The 26,549-nt window shown below is 38.0% G+C and overlaps 1 long non-coding RNA gene across 1 annotated transcript in view; it reads right to left on the reverse strand.

Moving 5' to 3' along the window:
• Window positions 1–26,549, reverse strand: part of LOC143353598 (uncharacterized) — a 101,926-nt gene that overhangs the window by 42,552 nt on the left and 32,825 nt on the right. The window contains exon 2 of the long non-coding RNA XR_013082174.1: window positions 17,516–17,566. This is a non-coding gene — a long non-coding RNA (uncharacterized LOC143353598). The remainder of the gene's footprint in view (window positions 1–17,515; window positions 17,567–26,549) is intronic.

Consider the following 26,549-nt stretch of genomic DNA (forward strand, 5'->3'; position numbering starts at 1 on the left):
AAATAATTTTTTCACATACCCGTCCGCCATATTGAATCCGCCATTTTTTCGTAATTTTGGGTTTGAGATTCATATTTAACGGCACAAGAAATATGAAAATACTAATTTTCAAGAGAGTCCAATAATTTTTTGTGTTACGCATCGGCCATATTGAATCCGCCATTTTGTTTTTTGTAATTTTGACATCGGATTCATATTCAACGGCACAAGAAATGTGGGAATACTAATTTTCAAGAGAGTCCAATAATTTTTTGTGTTACGCACCCGCAATATTGAAACCGCCATTTTGGTTTTTGTAATTGTGAGTGTCAATTCTGAACTAAATTGAAATACTCCTTCCTATTTTGATCATGTTTTAGCGATTTCCGACCACTGTGCGCATGGCCGAAGGCGCGTTACATTCCGTCAATTAAACCACTAAATACAGTTCAAATTATATCGTGTTTTATGTCAATTTAATCAGAAAAATGTCACGAATAAGTTAGTCAAAGTCTCATAAAATAATAATGAAAAATAAAGAAATTTTATAATTGGATTAGTAGTAGTTCACACCCATATTCCCGTATCGGACTACGCGCGGAATGTTTACACTACACGACGCCATACCTCCTCGCGGAGTATGCCTCCCAGTGGAGGGGATAGGCGAACTGACTAAGATCGTGTAGCTCCGTTCGGCTTGAATCAAAACTTTACTGTACTATAATGTTTAAAAAGTCCTCCAAAGATCTTCACGTTCTTGAAAACTAGTTGTAAATAATTATGAGTGGACTTGATGCATTTTTACACAAACGAATAGGTGGAATATAAAACTCTAAAGAAATTTTTTTAAATTTAAGAACATTACTTTCGACTTATTAACAAGATTTACGATTAACGTTTCGAATATTATTTACATTGAAAATCGTTTAAAGAAGCACATTATGCGTAACCCTTTGCACTCGAGTGGTGACTCTGAAGCACCACTAGAAATTATTGTGGCATTATTTCAAAGAAATTACGAGAAATATTACAAAATATTTGTTACATTACAAAATTTGTAGTTAACAGATTACTAAACATTTAAATATTGTATGTGAAAATCGGATCAGTTTCGTATGAATAAAATGAAAATATTCTAAGACGGAAGAAAAATTTAGTTTTCGAATGAATACAGCGCCGAGTGCAAAGGGTTAACATACAAGAGTGTATTCTAAAAAATTGTAATGTTCGTTGCACAAAGTTTCACTCTTCTCTAACAACTTTTATGTTACAGTGTCTACGTACTAGATAGACATAAAGCAATATATACATCTATAAATATTACAAAAATCGCGACAGTTAGACGCGAAGCAGTTGCCAATTCAGCGAAACTATCTAGTCCCGGATTCCCCATAAAATAAACGCAAGAGATTTAAAATGCGCGCGATACAAGGATTGTTCACCGCATTCTCGATTCCCCTTATCTCGATTTGCATCGTACACCATAACTCGCGCGCAGACTCAACAAGACAGACCAGTACGTAACGCCGTTTAAATAAGCCAACCGCGACTTTTATTCGATGTAGATGATAATATTAACTTTTCCGTTCCGACGCCGGTGTCTTTTACAATCCCCGGTCCGAGTAAATCAGCAAACAAATTCGCCGGTCAATTGCCGGGCGTATATCGGCATTTTTCATACGGCTAGCCGGGTCAATGAATATGTTAATAATTCTGGTTGCGGAATTTTCACGCAAACCCGCTCAAACGGCAACCGACGGGAATCCGCGTGCGGCGTTTCATACCTGCGTGACCGGAGATCGTATTTCATGGTTTAATAGTCAATACCATAGAGATATTAATGTCGACTGTGTACTAATCTCATGCCAGTGGTCGTTCGAACAGTCTCCAGGCTGTGCGGTGTGACGGATCGCCGATCTTGTTGGACAAAAGTCATTTTAGCGGCGTCGTAAAATCATTTAATTCCTGTTGCGAGTTACCGAAGGAAATCTGGAACGATCCGAAACCGTAATAAATTGATTTCATAAAGTCTGACAGTCTTGCTATCCGTCCAAACCTCACCATTCAGTTTTATCGCGAGTTTCCTAAAGAACACTGTGTTCTCGAGGCCATATTGGTAACGGATGTTTATGTGTTTATGACAGATATCCTTCCACAAATTGTGTACTTGTTTGTAACATGTGTGTAGTCTACCTTATAGTAGTTATACAGTTTTCTTTCGATATAAGACAGATTATTAATGATATCAGACCGATTAAGATTAATGATCTTCTTCCGGGCAAAAATGACGGGGTTGCGAATTTACTACCCTTGGAGAACGCTTTCGAAGAATTGCGAAAGGGATCTGCGAATTTGTTGTGTAATCGATGCGTGAATCATCGATGGATCATTGTCGCCAAATTGTTGTCGAGATGGGGACAAAGTCGGTTGGACTTTCTCGTTTTAAGGGGATAGTCTGATTTATCATTTTCAACAAATATATTTCTACTTTTCTACATTTCCTTCAGGCATACACAGACTCACGAAAGTATCCGAATGCCTTTTAAAACAGTATAACTTTTTTAAAATTGAACCAAACGACCTGACCTTTTTTCAGCAATGAGAAGAATTGGTTTACAGAATGTCGTACAAAAAAGATTTTGAAAAAATTGAAATTGCTAAGAATTATAAGAGTAAATAGAAAAGGCACTTCCAAAATTTTTTTATTTGAGCCTGTAATGAAAATTTAAAATATACGTTTTGTAGATGTTTGTGGTGGAGGATAACAGTGTATGTGGTGGAGGATATGTGTGCGAAAGGATTTCTTCGAATTCGTAAAATTAACGTAGTTATAAGCGCTTGAGGAATGCATCTCGCGTCGCGAGACTTTGAAAGTTGAATCTTCAAACGCGTTTTTCTCGAAACCACTCTTTTCGAAACATTTGCCATAATATCTCATGGTCTAGTTGTCCGACTGACTTGAAATTTTAAGAGAACCTCCACCACATAACCGGATATAGTATGAACCAAAATCTTATAATAGTTACACAGTTTTCTTTCGATATAAGACGATGGCTCGGGACGCGGCTGTCAACCTATTGCGGATGAAAGTACCTATTCGGCATTGTTCTTGAGTGGGCCAAAAGTTTATGGGTCACATAAAGGGAAGCTATATTCAAGTAGAATGACTTCAAAATTGTCCTCCCCTAAGACATTCTTACAACGAACTTCCTATTATTATTTTGAAATTTTAATATGGCAGAATAGTGCAATGAGTTTAAGCTTTATTCATAAAATCTTCTTGGATTTTTATTAAAATTTATATATTTTTATAATTTTATTATAACTTATATAAAATATAGCCACATGAAATATATACTCCTTCCAAAACCCTAACTCCCCATTTGCAGGTAATTTATATTATTTTTACAATTTTACAATAATTATTTTAATAATAATTGCAATATGTACATTATATATATTGATTTTTATTTTAACTAATATTTAATTAAATTAAATTTTATTCTAACTAATTTTGTAATTTAAATTCGTTAAAAAATCATAGTATTGAAATTTTATGAACAGTAATCCCTATAATTATATTTTTAATTATTTCTATTCCTTGCTTAAAAATTCTGCCATCCGGCAGACCATAACACACCTTCTCGTAGTGGCACTAAACTCCAAACGATGAAGAGGGAACAGAGATTTTCTGATTGCAGTTGAAACGTCGACGATCTTTCAAAAATCGGATCGTTGAAATACGTTTTTGGATTCACTGTATTTTTTCTGTACGATATTCTCGCAGCATTCTATTACTTTCATGAACCACTGTATCGCCAGAATAAGATGCTTCCGACTCGGTCCGCGGGAAAAAAGCGCTACAGTTTCGCGTTATGAATTATGCGTACGATTGTTGCCGCGTGACAACGGGCTGGTACGCGTTGTGCGAACGTTCTTTGCGAGCAAGTACAAGGAGAGCTCTCCCCGGACAAGGCTATCGCTTTCCCAATCTCGTAAGCCAATATCGCTTATTCCCTAACAGTATACGAAACGCTTCTCCAGCTCTCCTATAAACTCGAAAACCGCTGAGAGGGTGGGTGGGTGGGGGGGGGGGGTGTTAGCGAGCGTATCTAGCCGGACAGCCAGGACTTAACGTATTTCCAGGGGTATCTAATTACTGGAACGACCTAAGACCGAATGCCTTCACGCACACGACGACGCCAGACATCGCTTCTCAGGGTGTTTCTTCCTATTTCCAAACGATAGGCGCGATTAGCTGGTCACCGACGCGGACCATGGTTAGGCTTGTTCGCCGACAGCCCCATGTCGCGGAGAAAGTGCCGCTGAAAGGTTTCTGGACACTGAACGTCCACGTAATTTTGCCCAGGTAATTGATGAGCCATGGAAACGATTTATGTTCGGTTAACTGGGCTCGGTGAGTTCACCGGCGAGAAAGCGTGCGGTGCTAATATTTTTTCGGCAAGACTGATACAGATATCGAATTGAAATTCTGTGGATTTAGTTGTCAATTCTTGGAGAATATATGACCGTTTTCTGCTTGAGTAAAGCCACTGTTTCAGGTTCTTAGAGAGACACACTTGCTTACACTTGCAGAAACGGATGCCATGTTTGTGAATTTTTTTAGACGAGCATAGTGGATATGTCGAATTCAAATTTTGTGAATTTATTCGTCTGTGATTGAAGAATGTATGCGCATGTTTTATGCGCCAATAATGACATCGTCTTGGGCTGTAGAAATTCTGCAATTTACAAGTTGTGTTCTCTACAACTAATTCTAGTTGCTACACAGTATGATGTTTCAGAGTTTTTGTTGACAAGACTGATAGGTATATCAAATTCGAACTTTATGGACTTATTTGTCAATCTTTGAAGTTCATACAAGTATTTTTTATTCATAGATAATGGTATCTTTCAAGCTTATAAAAATTCTAACAATGTAACTTGTTACCACAACATGAAATACTGTCGTTTGGGATTTTTCTTAGATAGGATTGATAGACCTATCGAATTCAAACTTTATTTTTCAACGTTTGAAAAATATGCAAGCATTCTGTGTAGAAATAGTAATGCCACCTGAAGATGCAGCCAGTTTGTCAGAGGAACTTGCCTGCATGTTAAGTATGAAATCAACTGTTGAAGTAAAAAGTTAACAGATATAATACATTATCTGAATTAAACTGAATAAAAAATGACAAATATAAGGAAATAATTCTGCGAAAAGTTCGTTTATTTTTTATCTTGTAATGATCGACATGGTTCTAGATCAGGTGATAAAGGAACATCTGCAGGAAATACTGTAGCTGCCAAGTTCGAAATAAATCGGGTGATAGATTTATGAAATATTACGATTGCCAATTCGCAAAATATCTTTTCAAGGAAATCGTGTTCGAAGTTTCGCATATTGTTATTAATACAACCTGTAACGCTACCAATTTTACCAAAACATTTATACAGGGTGTTCCAAAAATGTTGCACTTCCTTGAAATGGGTGATTCCCGAGGTGATTTGAAGTAACTTTTTCCTTTGCGATAATATTCTTCGCGGCTTCGTTAAGGAGTTATTCACGAAAAACACGGACCAATCAGGGCGCGACAAACGCAGACAGACTCCGGCTCAGCGGCATGTCCCGATGAGCGTGACGTTGGCATTGGATATTCGTCCGCTGTTGCCGCGCCCCGATTGGTCCGTGTTTTTTGTTAATAACTCTTTAATAAAGCCGCCGAGAAGATTTTCTCAAAGGAAAAAGTTTCTTCGAATGACCTCAGGAACTGGCCCTTTCAAGGAAATACAATATTTTTGGGACACGCTGTATAGTACCTGGGAATAATATTTTCAGTGTATCTGTGACAAGAAAATTGCATGAACCTTATTCGAAACCTAATAATTACTGAATATTAATAAGAAAATTGATCTATATACCTGCTTATTAAAGTCTTGCTACAAGAACTTGAAATCTGCTTGTAAATACAGGGTTACAATTATTCACCGTCGATTATAATGTGCTCAGCATAGTAGCAAATACACAGGTTCTCGATGTTACGTATAATTAACCGATAATCGTAAACCTATGAACATTAAAATTACATGGCAGCAGTACACGCTGCGCCAATGTTGCTTGGACAACCATAGCCTGCGCTTAAGGAAGAAAATCATCACCAAAGCTCTATCGCGCAGTCGCTCATACAGGATCAAACCCATTCGAACATCGAGCCTATAAATATTCCGCTGGAAACTGCTTTCTCACCATCCTAATAAAATATCCTAGAAACTTTGTAACACTATTGCAAACTGGCCGCAACGAAACCCGTCGCAGCTTCCGAGACTCTCATTAAATACATTGGATACTTTAGTAGACAATAATTCACCGGTCCGTATGATACCCGATCCTCCAATTATTCTAATCGATGCGTACAACCGGTCATCCTTACACCCATCTGCTGTACTCGGGCGTTTTTTTTTTTTCGTCGCCGAATGGATTGTTACTTCGCGTCTAACAGGAAATCGGTCGATATAAACGTACACAAGCTTGTATCCGAGAGAACAGGTACACTAGTGGACAAAACTATAAGAGAACCTGAAAATCACCAGAAAAAGACTTTAAATATTGCTTTGATATTTGACAATATTGTACACGAAACAGACTCTTTCTACTATTATTCTTTAATTGTCGCTTATTACGGGACAATTTTTGCAGAATTTGCATTGTGGTGATTTTACATTGACAATGTCGCCATATGTAACGTTTTGAAATTTTTTAGACAAGGCTGGTAGACCTATCGAATTCAAACTTCGTGGATTTATTTAACAATGTATAACGTACATGAAAATAATTTTTATTCCCATGTGATAGTATCATTCGAGATTGCAGCAGTTTGATAAGAAAGCTTGTCACCACAGTTTCGCGTAAAATCGTGTGATGTTTGAGAATTTTTTTAGACGAGACTTATGAACCTATCGAATTCAAATTTTATGGATTTGTTTGTCGATAATTGAGGAATATATAAGCATTTTTTGAACACAAATAATGAGAAAAATGTGAAATAAAAAAATATATAAAATACTGTAATGTTTGGGAATTTTTACTTTTATACCGAATTCATACTTTGTAGATTTATTTGTCAATGTAGGAAGTACAGTGTTTACTCTATATATGTCCCAAATGTCTCGCCGATAAAAACCCCCGGGCCTATCACCACTGTCGCGGGGGATACTCCGCAAGCGGCTCTAGAGCTTCGCTGTCCTTTTCTACGTTCGTCGATCAAAGAATAGTATCTCCTGGCCGATATATGTCCCTGGCTAGACTCGTGTTTTGGACATATACCTAGTAAACACTGTATATACAAGCATTTTTTATTTATACAGAATGGTACCGTCAGAACTTATATCAGGTCTGACAGAGAGGCTTGTCAGCGCGTGAAATAGAATCATTCGTTGTTTGTCATTTATTTTGTCTTTGCGCTCTGAATGATCGTAAATAACACAATCTCGAATCCGTGGTTTTGAGGGAATCCGTGAATCTAGTGTTATGCCTTCAATTTCCGGTCGTATCATTTTGTCCAGTAGTGTACTCAATAGGTTGGCCAGCTCCAAACAAATATCTGCAACGTCAACGTGTAACAGATACTGGTACTACATACTAGGGAACACCAGGCGAATCGAGCTTTCCGCGTCACACAGGCGCTCGCTCTTTACGGTCCCCTCGTCTTGCGTGAAGACCCCCTTAGCCCTCCCCCTCTACCGAAAAAGGAACAGGGGGTATCGCGATACGCGGGCAATTAAATCCCCAGGACAATAATTAACTCCGGGCGTCTAAGGCGCCTCGTGATGCACGGGGAATTGGAAAACGGGCTCTCGATCCGGTCGCGCGGCATGAACGATTACGAGCCGGTAAGCGAGCGGAGAGCGACAAGCGGCCGCGCCGCGGAATTATTGGCGAATTTGCATCTTAATGGAACTACCTACCTACCCGTAGCATGCGGCCCACGTCATAATTCCTCGGCCGCTGGTCGCTACCGTCGACGCCGACGAGAAAAACGACGACGCTGAAAATAGCGACCGAAGACCACGGGCCCGACGTTTACGCGAAACTACACGTTTACTCTCGTTCACTGCCAGAGATCCCTGCTGGTGGAGCATTGTTGTTGTTTTCTTTTTCTTTGACGCAGGATGATCGGGGGAAACGTGAGACGTGCGAAGAAAGCGACCGCGAACTTTTAATGATCTTCTTCCGGGCAAAAATGACGGGGTTGCGAATTTACTACCCTCGGAGAACGCTTTCGAAGAATTGCGAAAGGGATCTGCGAATCTGTTGTGTAATCGATGCGTGAATCATTGGTGGATCATTGTCGCCAAATTGTTGTCGAGATGGGGACAAAGTCGGTTGGACTTTCTCGTTTTAAGGGGGTAGTCTGATTTATCATTTTCAACAAATACATTTCTACTTTTCTACATTTCCTTCAGGCATACACAGACTCACGAAAGTATCCGAATGCCTTTTAAAACAGTATAACTTTTTAAAAATTGAACCAAACGACCTGACCTTTTTTGAGCAATGAGAAGAATTGGTTTACCGAATGTCGTACAAAAAAGATTTTGAAAAAATTGCAATTGCTAAGAATTATAAGAGCAAATAGAAAAGGCACTTTTCAAAACTTTTTTATGTGAGCCTGTAATGAAAATTTAAAATATGCGTTTTGTAGATCTAGTTACTCGGACCTTCGCGAGCCAGTGTATGTGGTGGAGGATACGTGTGCGAAAGGATTTCTTCGAATTCGTAAAATTAATGTAGTTATAAGTGCTTGAGGAATGCATCTTCAAACGCGTTTTTCTCGAACCACTCTTTTCGAAACATTTGTCAGAATATCTCAAGGTCTAGTTGTCCGACTGACTTGAAATTTTAAGAGAACCCCCAGCACATATCCGGATATAGCATGAACCAAAATCTTTCAAATCCGTCAGTTTTTTCTTATTTTTTTGTCGAGCTGAAAGCCGAAAATATTTTATTTCAATATGCCGTCATTTTATAAACAATCGAGATTTTTCATTTCCTCTGGTGCGCACCAGAACTACATTCATACCGATTACTAAACAACTTCATTTTTTTTTTTTTGGTACCGATCAGTAGAAAGGGCGAAGTCAGGGCAATCATCGATCCATGTTTTTCAAACTATACTCTATCAAAAATATACAACTCGTGTAATTTTTATTATTTTTACTTGAAAAAAATTATACATGTACTTGGAATATCAATAAATATGTGTGCAAAATCCCAATGCAAACAGTTCGATAATTTTTCTGAAATAAATTCCTAGACCAGCTCGATAGCAACGTTAACTATCCAAACATGTGGCGTCGTCGGGAATTTTTTAAAGCAAAATTAATATGTAAAAAATTCGTATTTTCCACAGTAATATTAACATAACTCTGAACTGTATTCTGCATTTTTTTTAGAACAGGATAATCAAGAATGGTAGAGTTCTTCACTGTTTTAAACAGCCTTTTATTAATACATGGATGAATAGCCATCAACTTAACTCATTTGTAACTGAAAAAGTGTAATACATAAGATCCGCTGTGTAGTGATTATATTACATTACCCAAAATGTGTCATACGCCTTCTCTCGGATATCCCCATGTCTCCCATAATTTTCTCTATGCTACAGCCTTTACCCCAGGTAGAGCCCTTGGACATCTAACACCGAGATGAAATATTCCCCTGGTAGTTTCCCCGGAAAAGCAGCTCCAGCGAAGAAAACCACTCTCCGAAGGAATTCGAAATTTACAAATTTTATTCCAGAATTCCCGAGTCGTCTGGCTCAGCTGTCTCTCTCTCTCTCTCTCTCTCTCTCTCTCTCTCTCTCTCTCTCTTTCTCTCTCTCTTTCTTTCGTCGAGCCTCCCGCGGTGCGCGAGGGGAAAATTCCGAAATAGAAATGCAGGAGAAACGAGCCAGGGAACGAGAAACTATTTCGGGTGAGGTCAGAGGCTGAGGTCAGTCTATAAGGCCTGGTCAGCCGCCTCCCACGAGTCCTGGAACCCTGCCAAGCTCGACGCCCACGCAACCGAGCGAACAGAAACCTGCGGGAGAACTCGAGCAGCGTGCGTTTCGTGGATCATGATCTACGAGACCCGGTGTACGAGAATTCATCTTGGTGCAACGGTTACCGGTGCTCGCCTAAGCAATTTGTCGAAACGTCCGCGCTATTCTATAAATAATCCCTACCACGCGGCTATCCCCCATTAGAAAATAATCCCGGTGGGCGCGCGCACGGTCCCGGAACATCCGGCTAACGATTACGAATTGGCGGGAAAAGTGAATGCGTGCCGGTTGCTATTGAAACTTGATATCAAGACGGAATCCTCGCGAGCCGTTCATTTCTCGCTGTATCCACTGTTACGCAAACGTGGCGCGCGCGAATCGCCCCGAGAGAATTATCCTTCGACTCTTTCATACTCGTATGAGCTATTCAAGGGAGCAACGCAGCTTTTCAGCTTCAAGAAATAGATCTATTTTAATTTAATCAATGGTATATCTTGAGATTATGTCTCTAAAGTTCCAAGCAAAGATTCGAAGTAGTTACGTAGGGTAAGGGACCCAATTACTGCGGGGGTACTAATTATTAAATAAATTATATTAACTGTTCAGTGAATTCTCGATTGAAAATAGCCTTTCTTTTATACTGATTGTTTAGGTTTAGAAGAATAAATACCATATTATCTGGTGCGGTCAAATTGACCGGCCACGGTAGGTAGGACAGGCTACATATTAGGTTGTCCCATAAGTTCGTGCCGTGGATATGTTTATATTATTCACGATTGAAAAGTATTTTAATGAAAAACCGCAGATATTTTATAGTAACGGTATGATGTCTTTGCCAAAAAGGTCAGAAGAGGTCGTGGAATGAAAGGGTGATTACATATTTTATTTTTAGAATTTAAATGGTACAAGAGTAAACGACACGAACTTATGGACGACCTAATATATTTCTTGAAAAAAAAATAAAACGAGAAATAAATACTGAAAAATACATTGTATACATACTTTAAGAAACGTCGTAAAGATAAATAGCAATGTGATCATGTTGAAGTTTGAAAAGGTCAATTTGACCAACCGTGGTAGGTTTAGTATTAAAGAACTTTTTCACTTAAATAGTAGCATGTGTGCAAATTATATCTCTAAAGTTTGAAGCAAAGATTCGAAACTGTTATGTAGATACAGTCCATGAAATAGTGGGGTTTCAAATGTTCCAATTTAACCTAATATTTTACTTAAGGGAATTGATTTTTTTTACTGTCATCTTGGCAACGCTGCAGCGATCTGTTTGGGCGAGAAATATTGTTCACAGTGTTATCCATAAACAAACTAAATTTCACGACCCTTAGATAATCCGTTCACTTAGGGCAGCGTGTTTAGTATACCCATGTTTCGTAGAAAAGAATAAACATCGACTCCAGTATAAAACTTCTTTGTTTTTAAACATTTTTGTGTGAAACTGTTACCAACGTATGTGTGACATTTTTCAAAACGCAAAATTTCGCACTCCGTGTAACGTAGCTCAAAACCTGATAACTCGATCTTTATGAACCTTGGTATATATGTATTGTATATATTCTATAAATAATTGGCCACAACATGACGAGCTCCGATTTTTTAATTTTTTATTTATAACATTGTCATTAACAATTTTTTTTTCAAAACTTCGCGATTCTTGCAATTTCGCAAATTTTAATAAAAAAAGAATGTCGTGTTGTGCGTTTTTGCATAAACTAACGATTCCATTTTGATTTTTTCGTTTCAGATCATTTTTGTGCATTGTACGCTGCACGGCGCATTTACAGGATACCACTTTCAAGCCGCCATTGCACTATTGATATTAACAACTAAAATTTCTAAAAAAATATATTTTTTTACATTATAACATTAAGAAATGGTACCTCAAAAATTCTTGAAAAACAGACCATTTACACAAGGTTCCCCCCTTAACGAGGACTACCATCGACTTGGATGAAAATTGAAGCACCGTATTTTTTTAAATGTAATTTTACGATCTTTTTGAAGAGTATCGATCGTCGGAGCCGGTGGAAGAGTACGGCGAAAATTTCAATAGGGACGTTCCAGTGGCGGTAATCGTTGCTAATATCTGTCATGCACCGGGCCATTACCATATTTCATCGGGACACCGCGCCGCGCCGCAGTGAATTCTTTCGTACGAGTAGGATCGTTTTGTACAGGGCGTTTCAATCGGCCTTTGTCGTATCGAGGACCCGAACAGTGCTTTACCTTTTTGCGGTCTTCCTCGGACACGCGAACGTTGCCCGCCGCCGCAGTCGGATCTCCTGGTATTCGGTAGATCGCGATCTACAGAATGCCTCGGATATCGATCCTCTATCTCCGACAAATGGCTGGAAACGGGCTCGGTTTTGGCCGACGGCGACTGAAATTAGCCGGAGCCTCTATCTTGATTTTCCTCCTTGATCTTTCTATGAAACCCGAACCGGAGAAAAGTGGCTATCTGTTGCAAATGATTTCGTTGCGTGATTAGAACCGTATAGAACGTGAATCGTTGGTTTCGCGAATTAAACGTGAACGCGATAAGAGTTCCGATCGATGTTACTTTGATAAACTCAGACTTGTCTGAGAACAGTTTCCTGAAACAGTATGGACTATGGTTGCGTTATCGAGCGTATCGGCGAATAATCTGTTGCGTGCTTAATGAGATAGCAATATTCTTTGTGTTCATTGTGCTGGCTAGTTGTGTGGGGGGCGTTATTGGCGGATAATAGAGTCTTAACACTGCAACTACAGAGTAATAGATGTAATTCGTTCTTAGCTTTCTGTGGAACTGCATAGGCATACATTTTTGTTGGCTTTATTTGCCTTTTATCGTAGTGACTGCATAAATAAATGAATTTATTCATACATACATACATTGTTACAGTACAAAAGAATTTTTATAGACAAATTTATATAAAAATTAGAAATAAATTATTTTGATTCGTCTGATTGCTTTAATTTTAATGTAACCTAAATGAAGGCTTTCGTGGTCCCTAACGTGCTCAGTGTAAAGTTTAATTCTTTATCTGAAGATTTGCGTACGTTTAAAATTTTCGATATATTTAAAATAACTATCTAAGGATGACAAAATAGTTATTTAATCCTAAAGAAAAATTCAGAGTAGCAACATTCAGACATTTTGACCCATTAGAATAAAACGAAATCTATTTGCGAACAGTGACTATCCGAATCCAAGTGTTCGATCTCACCCAACAAATTCTCAGAATCTCTTGCAATTAAAGTGTAGTGACAAAAGTACATTTTAGCAAACAATGGAAATTTTAAGTTTACAGATAAAGTGATTTTTAACAAATACATGTTTTTTTTTGTATGAAACTATAGAGATACAGTTTCTGTGTGTGCTATTGATACATTCTAAACAAAAGCGAGTTTTTTGAATTTTCACCTTTCCATTCAGCAGTCCCATCAATAACGATGGTTGTTTTCGAAGAAAATATACGATCAAGGAAAACGGCCAATGTTCGCCGCCCGAAGGGGATCGTGACTCGCTTGAGAAACCAAGATTATTCGTTCGAGGTATTATCGAACGCGATTCCGCTGGGTTTCGAGCGCGAAGACGACACCATTCGCTGGATCACCGCCAAGAAAAAAAGGGTGGCGTGGGTGACTCCCGCGAGCAAAGCGAGCTGACCCGAACTCATCGCATGAGACTCCGAGACTCGACCTCGCCCCTCTCCTCTCACCAACCGTCCTCTCTCAAAATAACCGTCTGCTGCTTCGTTTGACGTCACCGTTGATCCAAATCACCCACCCCCCGCCTCATCCCCTTTCGGACACATTCGCCGATTTTATGTCGCGATGAAAGCACAATTAACTTCGGCGCATCCTTCGAATCCGTCCGAAATCTCCGCCCGCGACGCTATTCAACGCTACACCTACCGCCACCGGTCGAATGATCGATTTTGTACATTTTGTGTCGCGATTATCGAAATCATGAAGATCTCACGCGAAATGGCAGAACTCATATTTTTATTCTAGCACTTGTTAGAAGAGAAATCGCGTATAAGCTAAATAAATTCTGCCTTGTTATTTTTATAAAGCGCTAGCCGCTTTTAGTGCAATTTTGTTCAATCTTAAGGGGGATTTAATTCTTCAAGATGCTCCAAGATCTCGAAAACCATACTGCTGTCAAAACATCAACTGTATAAAATGCTGCTAAAATCATTTATGTATTAGCCTAAAAATAAAAAGCTATGTTCTCTTATTTCGTTTAAATAAATATTAAATTTCCATAACCTCGCAGTTGACTTAACCCTCGCATGACAATGGTTGGGTCCGCGGTGATTCGCAACGTGTGGCTTAGACTTCTTGATATTTTCCATAACTATGTTCAAATTCGAGAAAGTAAATGGTAAACTGTATCGCGTCTAACAATCTGTAACGTGTAATAAATTTTTAAATATTCGCCAGATCAGCACCTGACGTCGCTCCTGAAGGGTTAGAACATTCCAACGATCCGAGACCCGAACACTTCCAGTTCACTTGCAAGTAACTTGCGAACCAGTTACCAGCGGCTACTTTGTTAGGTTCAGGTCTCGGTTCAAAGAACACCATGAATCATTTTCCAAAAGAGGTGCCAGTGTATCGAAGATCTTCACCTTATTTAACAATGACGCATTGTCTCCCGCTAAGAACGCAATCGAAGTCCAAAACACGGAACAATGGCGACGCGCCGCGTAAGCGAGTTCCATCGGCAGGCCATTTTGCGCGCCGGCAACGACCATAATGTACTCGTAACGAGCGACACAACCGAATGAACTCGAACGGTATTGTTTGCGGCGCGTTTAACAGTCTCGGCGATAGTAGTAAGCGGCACTAATAATATCGCATTTCAAATCGTCCAAAATAAACCAATTTTTTAAAACTTATTGCTGGAATCCAATGAATTGTGAAATTCTTTTTGTAGAATTTTTTGAAAAATGTCCTTGTTTGTGTAATTTTAATCAGAACAATTTTTAACAGCTTAATCTGTCCTTCGGTGTCAAATTGACACAACGATAAATGCATAAATAATTAACTTTGCCTTCTTGAAGAATGAAATGCTAACGTAAGATGAGAAAGTTTAAAATCTGATTATTCCCGTTGTTCAGAATTAATAAAATGATGTTCAGATCATAATTCGTAATTCGTTTCATTTGGTATTCGTAACATTGTATTTTATCCATAGGAAGATATTTTCAAAATGTTCCTAAAAGAAACCTTTCTTTCTACAGAAGGTCCACAAGATATCTTAAACAAATTAAAACGTATGAAACATTCGAGCAGAATTTCTAGAGAAATAAAAGCTGACTCTTTGCTTCGATCTCTGCCATAAAGAAAGCTCTGAAAAGGTTATTCTTTAATTACTTCCAGCTCCTAACTCAATGATAAACGATCTTCCTGTTGGACCCGGTGCAACATCTAGAAATAAAAAGTGAGTGGGCCGTCAGTGTGGGAACACGGAAGGGTGAAAATGGTTTCCAAAAGCAAAAAGGTTACGGTTTCAAAGGGAAAAATAGAGCGGCCATTAGCATGGCTGGATGATCGAGGGTAACGGTGACAGTATCGTTTCCGTGGGACGGGGATAGAGAAACGAGATCGAGGCGCGACGACGATCCCACACCGGGGTCAAACGGATAGCGCAATTTCAACGTAATGTTCCTACACGACCGCGATCTCGATCGATAGCGATTTGCCGAGGGAAAGATGGCATGAGATACGTGACGGTGCTCAGGGCGAATCAGGAGACACTGGAGAGAGGTCGAGGGAAAGGAGGAACGGCGTGGAAAAAAGAGAGAGAGAGAGAGAGAGAGAGAGAGAGAGAGAGAGAGAGAGAGAGAGAGCAGAACAGAACGGGTAAAGGGGACGCCGAAGAATCGAATAAGCGGATGATCGGTTTCCGATCCGCGAAAGGTCGGCCTGCGTTCAGCAACGCGTAAAACTGGCTCGTCGAGAGCGTTAATGTAGCGGGAGAAATAAATCGTCCCCCCCCGTTCTCGTCGTTCAGCAGGATCACAAAAAGACCAATCCGGATAGAGACATAGCGAATCCGGAACAATTACGCTCTGAATGTTCGACTATTACACATCGAACGATCTGTTTTCCACTGTAACCTGTCGCATACACGGCTTTTTACAAGCTCCTCTTGTACGAGCAAGGCAATTTTTTATTTACAACGTTCGACGGAGTTCACTAATCCTGCTGATGTTGGGTTCGTTCAGGGATCGAAGGTTTTATAGGATTTTTTGTAGTTTCTTGCGTAGCAAATCTTTGTGTAAAATGATAACTGTCCAAATCATTCGTAAGAAATCGAAGTGAAACGAAAATCTACTTTCTTTTCTAGTCATCTTAAAAAGTCGAAAATAGTGTAACGTCATTAAATATTACAATATTTTAATTTTAATATAAATATATTAATATATATTAATACATTATTATAGATGTGTACATTTATATTTACATTTGTTATATATATATATATATTAATATACTAATATTAATATTAAAATTAATATTAATATGTTGATATTAATATAGTAGTATTTATATTGGATTTTTAATATTAACAGTGTTTTAATTGTATTTAGTATTTTAATATTAACGTCTCAATGTTTTGTAATATTTTAATATTATCATTTAATATTATTTTATCTTGTATGTAATTCTTTTAATTCTAAGTACACGTTAGTCTTATTGTATCTCTATTTCAGAACATTTAATTCAAAACATTTGTTGCTTAAACATTGCTTCTTTTTTGCTTTTGTATAAATGTACAGTAAAAGATATCAATAAAACAGACTAACAGTAATATTGCACTCGTATTGTCTTTAATTCAACCAATTATGATTTATGAATAACTTCATATTTGATATTAGTAGGTACGTGAACTTACAAGAACAATCAGGCTGAATTTGTATTATTTTACAATAGCTGTAAACAAAGAACGAATTACCTATAGTATTATGTTTATTAATATTATTTAAATCGAATATTTGGAAATTAATTTAATAGAAAATATTGTGTCTTCTTTGTTACAGACTGTGTATGTATAATTAGGAACAAGGCAATAAAGAAGTAAAGTTCTTGTCAAGCTGAGACGCAAGCGACTCTCCACAGACTCGATTATACCATGCATAAGCGTTCATAAAGATCAGACTTAAACTCGTAAATACCGTTCCCAAGCACGTACGGATTATTCAAATAAAATTCTACCTATCGGTGATCTAGAAACGATCACAAACTGTGCAGGTGTAGCTCAGAAACAGGAGGACAGAAATAGAAACCTGATTGAGACGTAGAAAATCCAGAACAATTATGTGAACCGGTAAGGGAGGGTCGCGGTTCGTATTGCGTCCACATTTCCGGAAGAAGGTAACGCAAGCTAACGACTCTAGCAACAAGTACTAATATCATTCTTGATGGAAGGTTCGATGGAAACGTATGATTAGTTTAATACTTACGGAAAGGATCGTTACACGTACCGAGAAATGATTGATCTGTTAACATGTGATGATGGCGATCCGACCGATTTCCTAAAAACAAAAATACGTCAGTTTCTACAAAGATTTTGCGGTTATTTGATCTTAGATTTGTACAATACTGTTAATAGTTTTAAAAAATAATTCGATAATTTCGAGACGCCATTATAAATATATTTCACATTATAAACGAATGAATTAATTTACAGTGAATTTATATTTTTCATCCTTTTTTACGTTTATGACCTTAAATGACCTTGAACGATATCTCCCAAATCTCCTAAGCATCTCTACTTCAAAAAAAGTTATATACACCATGCAATGGGTCCCTCGAAACCAAATAACTTTTGTCTGGAACGTTTCTTTCTATCTCAAAAAATGTAGAAATTGTTCAGGTAGCTTGTTTTAGGTGCCTCACCCTGTATATATATATTACGTGTCACAAGACTGGGGATTTTATGCATGTATGATAAAACTGAAAAAATTTGAAAGCTCTATTGCGTTGTATTCGAGTTATTAAAACTATTGGGAGAAAAAAAACATTTTTATTTAAATTCTGTGGCTTACAATTTACTGAGAAAATTTTTATTTTGCATAAAAATTCGCAGTCTATATATCACATTGTATATGCCACAACGGTAGAATATTTTAACGTATTTGACATTGAATGACGCAAGGAACAGTTCACTGAACGTTATGGGATAAAATTAAATATCTAAAGTGAAAGCTTATTGAGAGTACATTAAATTGCTTCTCAATAGAATATTTCCACGAAGAACTCGGTACTCGAAGTATTTAAAAATGAAAGAACGTAGCCGTGGGAATCCTCTAATGCATCGAAAGCATCTGCCGCGTCTGAAAATCTTTATAATTTTATTTCGCAGTGTCTGAACAGGCCTCTAGCGCCAGAAACATAGTTGGCAATTATTCCCGACGCCACCGTTCGAAAAAGAGCACCAGACCGACCGAAGGAAATGATTTCGCCGGAGCGAAACACTCGATCGCTCGCAGTCATTAAATAATGCGAGCCCGGCTGACAAATAGCGAGACGAAACGCACTTCGTACAGTGCATCGGCTAAAGTTTCTAATTAGTATTACTCGAACAATATATCACCTTGAATTAAGTAACATCGGCGTACAGCCGGGGAACACGCGAACGAGCTAGCGCAACATTAAAGATCTCCGGCTAACATGCTATTCGCTATTGATTCGATTAATTAAACAAGATCCGCTCGACTTCTCTAGGATCTATATATATATATATATGTACACGTGAGCGAGCAACGCGGCAAACCGTCAGCTGAGATCAGTCGTCTCGATATCTGGGACCAGAATGAGCGAAACACCAGTTCGCAAGATTTCTCTGAGGCCAGTTAGCTTCCAAATTAGTATTTTGCGAACGATTTCGAGACAAATTGCAGCCGAGAGCCCGTTCCCTCTTTCACCGCAACATAGTGTCTAATTAATATAGCGAGGGGAACGTTTTGTCCGCATTACGAGGCACGGTTCTATCAAAGCGTAACGAGTCGAGACACAGAACATTTCAATTAATTATACACCAAACGTGACCACCCACCGGCGTATCTAGCAGCGATCTGAATCAGCTCGAAACCCGGCGACTTTCAGCTCAAAGGTCACTTAAATCGCATAAGGGAATTAATGCCGGCTATACTAAACGCGTAGACAAATTGCGCTGCCGTTCCAGGATCGGTTCGCCAATTAATACCGACGATAGGCAATATTTCGTCAATTTAATGGGAATCGTTCCGATTAATCGACGTCCAAACACCCGGCCACCTAGTCGTAACCAACGCGGAAAACTCGCCTAATCGACGAAGAAGTTGCGGAACGAGAGCTACCTTGAGAATGGTTTATGAACGAGATAGGAGAAATGGATTAATAGGCCTGGACAGAGCGGCGAGGAAGAACGAATCGAAGTTTATGGTCGCGGACAGTGCGCGACAGCGTACGATAAAACGGTTCGATAAGATAGAATAATTTAATTTTATTAATGAAAGTGACCGTGGAATTTACGATGCCGCGAGGATTTTTCTGCACGGTGCATTCCGCTCGATCGCTGATGCAAAATGATGGGCCGAACTGTTCTGGTATTTGATGGTTTATTAATGTTGTTCGACGAAGATGTTATTAATGGATTTCGAACATCGCGGAGGGGATCGAACGGGACATTTGATTTGTTTGAAAACGAGTAATAAATGGTTTTTGCGGTCAGTAACAATAATCCTAAATAAAATATTGATGTTTAAAATATTATTTGATTATTCCTAAATATTCTTTTTCCATTGTTTTTAGGATATCTACAGTGCACTATGTGGTTTCTGTTAAAAGAAAGGAGGTACAACTTTTTAAGTTATTGTAAAATTCCAGATTAAAAATCTTCGTCGGGTTAATTATGCGGTGTATACGATAAACTAATGCTTTCTATAGTCTATATTCTATACATTCCAAATTCTATATAATCTATATTCTATGTTCTACATATTCTATATAATCTATATTCTATGCTCTACATATTCTATATAATCTGTATTCTATGTTCTACATATTCTTTAGAATCTATATTCTATGTTCTACATATTCTATATAATCTGTATTCTATGTTCTACATATTCTTTAGAATCTATATTCTATGTTCTACATATTCTATATAATCTGTATTCTATGTTCTACATATTCTATAGATTCCAAATTCTATATTCTATGTTCTACATATCCTATAGATTCCAAATTCTATATTCTATGTTCTACGTATACGAATAACGGATAAAACGGTTACGAATAATCGGATTCTTCTAAAAATCTCCTAATATTTTCACTGCATTGTGTTGTACCAACTCATTTTTCTCATAAATGCATAAAATCCGTAGTCTAATCTAGATATAGGAATGGTAAATATTTTAAATAAAAAATGGAAATATTTTACAATGAATATGGAACGTTCGAGACGTCTTCATAAGATAATTGCACCGCTACAGAATTGGGCACCGTTTCAAAAAATAGCTCTTTTTACGGGACATCAGATCTGAGATCCGCGAGACCTTTGCAACCAGAAGATGTGCGATAAAATCTGATAAAGGTTAGCCTGTCTCCTACTAGAAAACGATTTAGACCTTTAACCAGAATCGTAGTTCACGGCATAGTGGTACTGATACTCATCTCTAACTTGCCACCTACTTAAATTATTATCTATGCACACTTTACAAATCGCTGAGTGTACCGAGTTTTTAATTAGCTGTACAATACATCAAACGTTCAATGTAATAGCTCAATTATCAAAAGCCGCGATATATTTAACCAGGACTGACTGATCACGAAGATCCTTCTCACGGAGAATAATTTCACCCTTGCTCAATCGTTTCATATATTTTTAAAATAGACATTTATTCTGACATTTTTAAATATTGGTGTTTTAAATTATCTGTACATTTTTACAGCTGACGATTAGCTTGTCAGATACTTATAGAGGAAATAATTTACCTTCTGCGATCATTATAATTTCCAGATAATTTATTTACAGAATATTACAAGTCAGAAATGACATTTATGGTTGCAGATTTGTATAATTAAAAGTCTACAATTATGTACGATCTTTACTCTACAACATCTGACAAATGCTCGATAGGATTTATAATTTACACCACTGTTCCTAAATATTTGAGCACACAGACATTCTCCATTAAATACGAAACATACGGTTATTTCATTCACACATTTCCAATTAAATAGTAATCTCCGCACCTTAGTTTCAATCTGGCAAACGAAGTTAATATTGCAAACTGAAAATGGTACGTAACTGTGTGTTGCACTAATAAAAATGCAATATCTAAAGTTAGAGGAAAATCGATGCTTCAGGCTTCAAATAAAGCAGTCGGATAATTTCCATATGGACTGTGCCTATACTTTGTTCTATATTTTATGCGATAGAGCATTCATTAGAAGCACTTTCTTAGTTGCAGTAAAAGCTGATAAGAACATATCTTGAGAAAATCATAATGATAGAAACTCAGATGATCGTTATTGGAAAGTTAGATTCGACGATGTTATAAAATTTGTAATTTTTACTTTCAAAATTCAAGAATAATTCACAATTCTTTTAATACATTATGATTATCATAATCATTAAATTTAATTCTTGAATTCAATTACCGATTTTTGTACGTTTACATTAAAAGACATTAACGATGTCTCTATCTGATTTTTACTACAAAGGATTATAATCTTATAATTATAATTTATTATAATTATATTATAATTTACTAAAAGGAAAAAGTCAATTTTTCCTGTATTCAGAATTATAGAAAACAGTCTACGAGTGTAATTATTTGCACAAAAATTCGTTGTATAATAATGGTAGAAGACTCTTGATCAAATTCCAACAAGTGTTCAAACACCTGTATACAGGGTGTCCCAAAAAAATGTGTACACAGTTTGAATGATTACAACTTCAGTTTTTATTCATATATTAAACAGTGTACACATTTTTCTCGGACACCCTGTATTAGCAACATTCAAAACCTAACTACCTGAAGCTGTCATTATTTTATCAATTTTATGAACCTCTAGGAAAATGCAAATTTCTAAATTATCTATGCTATTACACAACTGTATCTACTTCGAATATAACTACTCCACCAATCCAATAAATTGATCTAACAATTTACACAGAAAATGTATATATAAGCAAATATGCAAACTGACAGCGTTATCAACTTCAATAAAATTAAGAAACTTCCAACAACTTTTCGGACCCTCGACAAATTACGGTTCCATTTCCATAATTATGTCACTTCATCCTCAGTCCCGAATATTTCGATCAGGCTTGCGCAACTCCCGTTCCGGTAAGTCCCCAAACGGTCGCAGGGATCGTGGGAGAAACGAATGTCCCTCATCGGACATTCAGTTCCGCGCGACTAATTGCCGATCCGGCAAAATCCGTATAAATCGTCGTCCGAGCGGCTAATTACAATAGCAATTCCCTTATCGAATTTTTTGGATCGGTCGGCGCGCAAAGTGCCGCCAGAGCGAGCGGTTTTAAAGGAGCTCGGTTAACGCTCACCGGGTGATGTAAATTTCTCCTCCCGTGAAACGCGAGCGGGCCTCCGTTCACGGGCCTAGATTAATTGCCGTGATCTATACAATTGCCGACGTACGTACATGAAATCGGTATCGCGCGAATCCACGAGCGCATATTTAAATATGCGCAGGTGTACGTGTCGCGGGACCGTATCTTGGTAGCAGAAACGGGAACATGTAGCTGTACGTGGCACACGGGGAGACAATAAGGACATTCGTTTATCTACGACAGGCGATGATTTACGAGAACACGGCTCTTATGCCATAGTACTTGCTTTACGATAGTCAGGGGCCAAGGATCATTCGGCTGATCATTAACGAAATAAACTTTTGTTCATTTCCGCTGATAGGTCGAATGAAATAGAGACGTTGCAACGCGTTCGGTGGCAGTTCCGTGTTCTTTTATCGTGAGTGACACTGCCCGAGTTGCTTTGCGTCTGACAAGTATATCAGTTGGCTGCTGTTTCACTTGAGAAATAGTGTAACAGCAGTGAAAGCGATCTTTTCGAATTTTCTTTTGGAATAACTATTGCATACGTGGGACTAGACTTTCCTGGGATGTAAGCAGATCGATTATTATTTATTATATGATATACAAGACTCCTCGAAAACACGTATTTTGAACTGGCATGCACGGTAACTAAGAAACTAGGAAAGTCATCAATGTCAGACGAAACTCATTAATTTCTTTACAGATTTCTTTAAAGATTGAACCTACAAGCTATATTTGATTTTTTATTTCTAATATTCTTTTGAAGAATATAAAGAGTCTAGATTTGGACCGGAAATGGTTCGTTAGATAGCATACCAAGAAAGAACCCTTTCTATGAAGTTTCAGTCCTACATCTAGTCTGTACGGGTAGTTACGGGGAGCAAAGTAAAACCCAATGTTTGCCCCATTTTCCCCATTAAATCGCATCTAAAAATTCTTTAAAAAATCTGACACATTTACCATATCGAACCACATATTCGAGAATTTTTTCCGATTTTTTAGATGCAAATTCTGGTTGTATAAAAACAAAAACCAGAAAAATTTAAACCAATACAGATTTCATATCGGAGCTTAAGAGCGACCACCCTGGAAATTAATTTATCAACAAGGTGTTGCCACCAACGCTATCTCCAATCTTATCATATTTTTAGCTGTGGGGCTTCGTAGTTGAAAAAAAATAAAAACCAATTTTTTCGACGTGTTTTCTATGAGGACCAAAGTTATACTTGATTTTTCTCAATTCGTTACGTATATTGTGCAATGTCAAACATTTCAACGTTCAGAAAAACCTTCCACAGACTTGAGAATAAGAATAAGAGTCCCCGAAAAAAATTCCCGACCCGACCCCGTAATTTCGGGTACTACCGTGCAAACTGTTTACGCGTACGTTGGAAAACGAAATCTTTAAAATATGATAAAGAACCGTGAGCGAAGTTCGAGTAGAAACGGTCGTTGCGATTGGAAGACGAGCACGACGAGAGCGATATCTGGTAGCCGGACGAAATATCGAGCAAACAGCATCGCAAATATTTCGCATCGGCCATATCGGTGGAACAGGATATTCGTTCCGACCGCATAGTTGCTCCGACCCGCGGTAATCTTATCGAGATATAAAAACTAATAGCGGAATACAAAGTGCGACGGCCGGGGCGTAAATCGCGCAAACGAGCCGGACGGGAAAGCGCTGCGTTTACAGAGGGTGGGAGGGGGGGGGGGGTCGCTTTCCGGACGAACAAGAATATTATTAATAAAGCTTCGTGTTTTTCAAACGATTACATCCCGCTCGATCTCGCAATTACACAGCCGCAAGTGAGCAATGGTATCGGCGCATGTACGCTACCCGGACCGAGACGCAGCAATCACCGGGCAACGGGGACCGGTGCAACTGCATTCTCCGCAATCTTTCTGCCGAAAGAACGCACGTGCTAGATGAGAGCCTCCAAGAGCCGATTTTGCACGCGTACACCCTCGAGGTGTCACTTTCGGTTTAGCATACTTTCGATTCGATCGCTCGAGAACGCGGGTCCGCGCAGCTGAGCACGTGGGCGGCGACAAATTGATCGACGAACGAGAGTTTAGGTTAACCGTTTCCGCAGAACGGAGAATGTGCGGTTGCAAACATTTTTATAGAATAAATTCAAATGACATGTTTGTACACTTTCGAACTCCTGGTCAACAAATGGGTTCTTCCATATCTCACACCATATTCCTTATTTCTTACTATTAACACTAGAACTAGCGACAGTTGAGACGTAGCTATCTCTACCAAAACCAGTCAAAATGACTGGTCTTTAAAAAATACGTAATAGTAGAATATTTCTATATTTATTGATTTATTATTATCTTACAAAAGGAACTGCATGTTCTGAGATCATAAAAACTATATAATAACAATAAGTACAATAATGAAGAATATTTAGAACCAAAATCTTTGGTAACAAGAATATTAAAATAAATTTCCATTGGTAAATATAAGAAGTATAATATAATAATATAATAATAATAAACGTAATAGAATAAATAAAATACAAATACAACTTAAATTATTAGGTACAAAAGTTATCACTCGTCACAGTTCTTACAAACGTACAGTTTCTTCTGCGTGCATTTTCCGCATACATATTGTTTACAAAGATTGCAAAAGGTGATGATAGTCTTATTATTATTACAGTACCCTATCCGACACCATTTGCGTGAATAAGGTGAGTTCTTTGCGTACTTTGGATCTCAGATGCTCTTTGTTTTATCCGTGATTTTTCATAGTCAGCGGCAAGTTCATCTGCTAATTGAAACATAAAATCTTTTCTGGATATCTGCTCACCTGTGGTTTCCTTATATAAAATCCGGGCATTTATGCCAGCTAAATCTAAAATATTAAAAAATACTTGAAGTGGCCATCTTCTTGATCCCGACTTCACGCTATATTTTTTGCCATTTGGTCTGCTATATCTACCCCAAATTTTGTTTTATTATAAAATTCGACCGTTTCAGGTAGGCCCTTTTCGCTTTTTCCAATTTTGACGGTTTTATGTTTTGAGCTCAGGATAAAAACTTTCTTCTTCGGCTTACTTTTATAAATTGTGAGTGTAATCTCATTTGATCGATACAGCAGCGACGAAAAGCGAGCCTTCTTCGGTTTACAAATTTTTGTGAGTTCTCTTTTGTTTCCGCGTATTGTGCCAACCAGTGTGGTTCTTTTGGCTAATAATTTATATACCAGCGACAAGCTTGTAAAACAATTGTCGGTTGTTATGGTCCTTCCCTTCATACTATACGGATCAATAAGTTCACACCAGTCAAATTGACTGGTACTGGTATAAGTAGCCATGATAAAAAATTACTTTTGTTTTAAATGAATAAAACAAAATTAAAGTTTATTATATTATTCCTTTAGCTATCCCTGCAAAAGTAATTATATCATTGCGGAGAAAGAATATAACATGAAGCAGGAATTTAAAAATAAAGTTGTCAAACCAGTCATTTTGACTGGTGTGGTAGTTCTAGTGTTAATGATATAGTAATTATTAGACCAGTAATCATTTATAGGTTAAGTACAAAACCAAAAAGACATTTGAAAAATAAGGATACAGTGAATTCGCGCTGTAAGCCCCTTGCGCGGTTCTGACGAGGGATATTTAGATGAAATATGTGGTTCTCGCCGAACGTTGCATTTGAAATACAGTGAATTCTCGATATATGTCAGCAACACGGGTCTTGCCAGCGTCATGTATCGTCCAGGAGACATACTCGAGCCGTGTTACGTTTACACTGCTCGGCGTCCGAGGCCTCTCGAGCTTCGTGGATCCTTACGGGATATACCCCGCGGTAGTGGGGATAATTCCGCGACGTTTATCATCCAGGCATTGGCGACATATATGGAGAAATCACTGTACACAGTGCACGCTTGAAATGTAAATGACCCTCGCGTCTACATGGCCAACGCCAGGGAC

Source organism: Halictus rubicundus, chromosome 1 (assembly GCF_050948215.1).
Source record: "Halictus rubicundus isolate RS-2024b chromosome 1, iyHalRubi1_principal, whole genome shotgun sequence".
NCBI classification, from domain to species: domain Eukaryota; kingdom Metazoa; phylum Arthropoda; class Insecta; order Hymenoptera; family Halictidae; genus Halictus; species Halictus rubicundus.